Source organism: Phyllostomus discolor, chromosome 10 (assembly GCF_004126475.2).
Source record: "Phyllostomus discolor isolate MPI-MPIP mPhyDis1 chromosome 10, mPhyDis1.pri.v3, whole genome shotgun sequence".
Lineage (NCBI taxonomy): Eukaryota > Metazoa > Chordata > Mammalia > Chiroptera > Phyllostomidae > Phyllostomus > Phyllostomus discolor.
In genome coordinates, this window is record NC_040912.2 from 12826021 (window position 1) to 12830966 (window position 4946).

The 4946-nt window shown below is 42.8% G+C and overlaps 1 long non-coding RNA gene across 1 annotated transcript; it reads left to right on the plus strand.

The window, feature by feature from the left end:
* The first annotated feature begins 3981 nt into the window (after positions 1 to 3981).
* Positions 3982 to 4813, plus strand: LOC118496982. The gene is made up of 2 exons (XR_004899521.1): positions 3982 to 4278; positions 4605 to 4813. It is a non-coding gene; the product is annotated as an uncharacterized LOC118496982 (long non-coding RNA).
* The last annotated feature ends 133 nt before the right edge of the window (positions 4814 to 4946 follow it).

A 4946-nucleotide genomic window follows, 5' to 3' on the forward strand; every position in this document is an offset into this window, starting at 1 on the left:
AGTCCAACTAGCAGGACTGCAAATAGCAAATTGAAAATGAAGACTTCACTTTTATGAGTTTGACAGTAATCTAAGTGATTAGCATCGACCACAGGAAGTAAAGCATCCTGGATCAGAATACAGAAGCCCCTAAACAGTATTCTTAAAAAAAAAAAAAAAAAAAAAAGGCGGCCCTGGCTGGCGTAGCTCAGTGGATTGAGTGCGGGCTGCGAACCAAAGTGGCGCAGGTTCAGTTCCCAGTAAGGGCACGTGCCTGGGTTGCAGGCCACGGCCCCCAGCAACCACACACTGATACTTCTCTCTCTTTTTCTCCCTCCCTTCTCTCTCTAAAAATAAATAGATAAAATCTTTAAAAAATAAAATAAAGATTATTTTAATCTAATGTTTGTATATACAGAAATATATGTCTCATGTTCATATAAGTTTTGAAGCCTAATCAAATGAACATGTTTGATCCTCCTGTCCAATTTAAGAACTGAAACATTACTAGTTACACCTTCCCACGTGCCTTTGCTACCATCCACATCAGTGACCGCTATCCTGAATATTCCGTTTACTGTTTCCTCGATTTCAATCACTTGTTACGAATCCCTGAGCTAGTGTTTGGGCCTCATAAAAATGTCATCATGACTCTATTGGAACTTGCTTTTTCTTTTTCATTTAACATTATGTATTTAAGCTTCATGCATAACCATGTGAGGAGCTGAAGTTCATTCATTTTCACGACTGTGTAATAATTCATTGTTTGAATAGACCTCAATTTCTTCCTTTCGGGGTGGGCTGTTGTCAGTGTTTCAATGTCACGACCACTCTTAGGCATGTCTCCTGGTGCACATGTGCCAGAGATTCCCTAGGTGGAAAACGCTGGACACCAGGCATGTGAGTGTTCGACTTTACACGAGAAACACTCCAAGGCAAAGTCAGATTGTTTCCCAGGGCAGTTGTTCCAGCCGGCACTCCCAGCAGCACTGCGTAAGCATTTCTGTTCATTGACACCATCTCCAATTGTTTATGTTGTCAGACTTCTGAACTGTTGCCAACCTAGTGGGTATAAAATGATATGTCAGTGAAGTCTTAAATTGCATTTCCTGGTTACTAATGAGGCTTAACCTCTTTATTTGGGCTCATTTGCCATTCGTTTTCTTTCTTCTGCAAAATGCCTGCTTGAGCCTTTTACCTGTTTTCCCCCCTTGTACGGCTGTCTTTTTTTCTGATTGGTTCTGTAGGTGTTCTTTATATACTAAGCAGTGTTCTTTACCATTTATCAATTTGTTGATTTTGAAAACCTCAGGTGTTTGGCATTTAGAACTGGAAAGGGCCTTGCAAAATGTATAGTCTATCCCTCTCACATTACAGATGAGAAAAGCCGAAATGCAGAGAGGTAAAATGACCTGTCCAGCATCAAAATTTGTGCTGAGATGAGTATATGAACTTTTAACCCCAAATGAAAGTATTTTCTCACTATACTATGATCACCTCCTTTACTGGTTTATCTCATTTTTATTTAAAAAAGTTTTTAAGTGCCTGAGCAGTCCTTGTTCGTGGTAGAAGGACAAACCGGCATGAGCAAAATGAAGAGAGTCAAAATCAGCTCTAATCCCACCTCCAGCTGTTCCAATGGAACTGTTTACAGTCTGCATTTTTTTCCAGATAGTAACTATAACAGATAATTATTATGGAATGCTTACTGTGGGCTAATTGGTATGGAGTGCTTACTATGTGCCAGACACTGTTTTAACCACTTTATATGTATTGATGTATTGGCTCTCTTCCACAACCTTATGATGCAATTTGTCACCATTATCACCAGTATGGCAGGCAGAATAATAGCCTCCCAAAGATGTCCCCTTCCTAATCCCAGGAACCTGTGATGATGTCACATGACATGGCAAAGGCGAATTAAAGTAGCAGATAGAATTAAGGTTGCTAATGAGTTGAACTTAAAATAGAAAGATTCTCCAGGCGAGCCCAATGTAATCAGTCACAAGTGTTCTGAAATGTGGAAGAAGAAAACAGGAGAGTCATGTGGAAGTAACAGAATATGGGAAGGATTCCATCAACCATTGCTGGCTTTGAAGTTAAAGGAGGGGTCTATGAACCAAGGAACGCAGGCAGCGTCTAGGAGCTGCAAAAGGCAAGAAGGCGAATTCTTCCCTTGAGTCTCCAGTAAAGATCACAAACTCTGCCGACACCTTGGTTTTAGCCCAACGTGGTGGATAGAATAATAGCCAAGAAGATGTCCACGTTCTAATCTCTGGAACCTATGACTATGTTACCATACATGGCAAAAGGAACTTTGCAGACGTCATTAAGAATCTTGAGATGCTGAGATTATTTTGAATCTTCCAGGTGGGCCTAATATAATCACATGGATCCCTTTGAAAAGGAGGCAGGACGAGAAGCATCAGAGTGATGTGACTGCAAAAGCTGTGCTTTGAAGATGGAGGAAGGGTCCACAAGCCAAGGAACACAGGTGGCTCCTAGACAAAGAAAGTAAGCAAAGAAATTCTCCCCTTAAGCTTCTGTAGGGAGCATGACCCTGTCCACACTTCTATTTTGGCACATTGAAACCCATTTTGGACTTCTGACTTCCAGAACCGGAAGATAATAAACCCGTGTTCTCTTAAGCCATCATTTGTGGTCATTTGTTACAACAGAAATGGGAAACTAATCCACCTCATTTAAAGCTGACCAAAGCCACACAGCTGGTGGTAGAGAGTGATGTGAATTCAAGCCACCTGTCTCCAGAACCCATTTTTTTTCACCACTATGAGATATAGGCAGATATTTAAGTAGTACATATATTTCAATAAATGAAAATCTTCCACATCAGTTTAATACCCATTCAGCACCACCATATTAAATAGTGTTCCACCAACTAAATAGAACATTACCACATTTTATGTAATAAATTCCCTATTATTAATTAGATTATTAGGTTATTTCTAATGTTTCAATATTCTAAAACTGGCAATGATAAACACCTCTTCAGTGATATTAATAATTTCTTTAGGAACAACTCTTAGAAATGGTAGGTCAAAAGAAGTACATTTTTTAAAAAATGGCAAAACTATCCTTTACAAGATTGCACTGGAATATAATTTCAAACATCATGGCCGGAACATACCTACTTTCTGTTTCTGCAACATTTCTGACATTAATCTATTTTTCTTATCTATTGTATGTACTTGACTTAGTTGTATTTGAAGGCTTTAACTGTGCCTTTCGACCTTCCGTAGAGTCACAGGTGTTAGAGAGGAGCATTCAGAGGTCATTTAGTCTAACCCTTTGGCTTATGGGTAAAGCCCCTTGGTCCAGAGAGGTCAAAAGAGGAGAGAAAAGGCTCCCCCAGTGGGCATGTTGGTCAGAACCCACTGGCCTGACTCCAGGTCCAGCACCCTTCCACACCAGCTGCGGAGGCCGCGTTGCTCCCACTACTGAATGTTTTTTCTTCAAATCAGGCCAGAAACCTCATTCATCAGAGGCATGTTTTAGGGGCTGCAAATTAATGGTGATCCATATGTCTAGTATTCATAGATGCACTCGGGGCCTTTCCTAGAGTGAGCCTATACGTTTTCTCATTGGGAGCTTTGGCAGGATTGAGGGAGAACAGCAACTCCTTCCCCCCAAATGTTTTATGTAGGAGCTCTTAGAACGGGGAATCAGAGGTTTTCCATCATCATCCTTTTTGCCTGTATCATTTTCTAACTTGGTCTGCGTGCTACCCGACAGCACCAACGCTACTTTGTCCTGGCATGTGATGGACACAAGGGTATGCAGACCCCTTCCCCCGCTCGGAAGCGAACAATGCCTAGGAAAGCACACTGCCATTTTCTGACTGACCTCAATCGCTGAGGGTGGACCCCGCACGTTACAGCGGCAGCCCGGCTCCATTACACTGCCCTGCGCTGTGCTCGAGCTACTGAAATATTGATTTTTACAGAGCCGGCGCGCACACACTGAAAAATCAATATTCCAGTGCACACAACAGAGCAGGCGGCAGAGCCGGGACCCACTCCGAGGCCCAGCGAGCACTGCCGGAAAGCCTTGCCCAGGAGGGGGTGGGGAGCTGCAGGAGACGATGCCCGGGGAGAGGGCCCTGCAAATCGGGAAGGGTCAGATACACAACCGGGTGTGGAGAGGGGAGAGAAAGGAGAGTGCAGAGAAGGATCCTTGAGGATAAAACAATTGGAAGGAGCAAAGATTTATCTTTCCGTAGGGGGAAGTGGGGAGAAGGAGAGAGTAAATTAAGAAGAGAGGATGGGAAGAATTGTACAGGTAAGACTCTTCCCATGAAAATTCCTTTTGCTTCTCTGTATCATTCTGGCAGACTTCTGGTGGGAAAATTATAAAGATGATACAGATATTTTATTACACGAAAAAAATAGGCCAATTCTGGGAAATACTTTTATTTAAAAAAAATAGCCCCTTTCCTTTTTCTTGGTGACTAGAAGCTGGCAGATCTTATAAAAACCATCGAAGAGTCAGCATTTGTCATCTGGGCTCTACCTTCGCAATGCCGTTGCTTTCTTTCCCTTGGGGAGGGGGAAGGGAAAAAAGACATCCTGGTCATGTGGCCATTCATGCATTCCCTGTCTTTCCAGACAAGCACCTTCTTTGACGTGCTTGGGGAACCACGTTAAGAACCGACAAGCCCATGAGCTCTCAGGGAATTCTGAGCTCCCCTGAGTCACACCTCCATCCAGATGTGGGCAAGGGAACGCGTCCCAGGCTCCACTCTCCGCTGCCCAGCACTCAGCAGAGGTCCGGTGGAAAACGGACTGGCCTTTTGGTTAGTACTCCTGGACGTATTTTTTAAAAAATCATAACTGGCACTTTTAGTTAGCATTCTGGTCTTTTTTTTTATTGGGGGGGGGGTGCAGTGTGTAGGCTCTTAATTAAAAGGGAGTACTTTTTTTTAACCCCGATGAATTCTTGATTTTTGC